This window comes from Meleagris gallopavo, chromosome 3 (assembly GCF_000146605.3).
Source record: "Meleagris gallopavo isolate NT-WF06-2002-E0010 breed Aviagen turkey brand Nicholas breeding stock chromosome 3, Turkey_5.1, whole genome shotgun sequence".
Classification (NCBI taxonomy): domain Eukaryota; kingdom Metazoa; phylum Chordata; class Aves; order Galliformes; family Phasianidae; genus Meleagris; species Meleagris gallopavo.
In genome coordinates, this window is record NC_015013.2 from 35,722,485 (window position 1) to 35,723,580 (window position 1,096).

Here is a 1,096-nt window from a genome sequence, read left to right on the forward strand (position 1 = left end):
ACAGTCATTTAGATTTTTTGCCATCGTTAAGAAATTACTTTCACAACAATACTGTGAAGAAATGTGAAATTACTGCCTCTAATTTAAATTATAAAGACTGAGACAGAGGTTAATATAAAAATTCTCAAATACGTCATTTAATTTGGGATTTCCAACTAAAAATACTGCAGTTTGATTTTGTAGAGTTTTGCACTTTCATTGTACTTTCTCTGTTCAGAGCAGATATCCTCTTGACCTCAGGTGTGGCAGTGGGAAGTCTGCAGCTCTAACAACCAGATCTCCAACACCTTAGTCCAATCCCAGAAAATCAGGCTCCCTGTGGAAGTGTTTTTCTAAAGCAACTTCCCTGCTATGAGATGAAAAAATTGGGAATAAAGTCAGGTTAGAATCAAGTTACTCTGCATGATGCTTTCCATTAGTAAAGCTCCACAGTCAATCCTTTTCTTCCCCCACTTTCCTTGTCCCAGGCACAAGAGCCTTTTTCATTTCCACAACATGTAAGCAAGGAAGGTGTCTGCCTACAGCCACTGCATTGTCCAGATCACAGCACAGGATGCTCTTTTCAATAAACCAGTCACAGGTTCTCAAATGAAAAAAACCTAAGTAGTAATATCATAGAGAGAGTGCTATACAGAACAGGAAACAGAGCAATGATTAAGATTGGAGAGAGTTTCTGGTATTTTCTTTTGAGTTTTCAACCATCGTGTAATATGTGTATCATTGTTTCTGTTCTTATTTGTATATTTTCCCCAGTTCCAACTTCTTTGTTTTACTTTTATTAGTTTATTTTACTTTTCTATCCTACTCTTGCATCTGTGATTGAATGAAGGCAATTCTCAGCACAGAAATCACCACATAAACAGTTTAAGCTTGATAAGGTCCAAGCAACTGACAAGAAAGTCTTTCATAAACCATGTTTAGCAATCTTAACTTCAACCATCAGTGTCTTTGCAATCTGTCATTCTCTATTTCAGCTGGGTTGGACTGAAAACTGAGCGTTACCAAAATAAGCAGAGCTTGGAAATCTAGCCCATCACCACGTATGGTGTTGGTTGTTTTTTTTTGTTGTTGTTGTTTTGTTTTGTTTTTTTTTTTT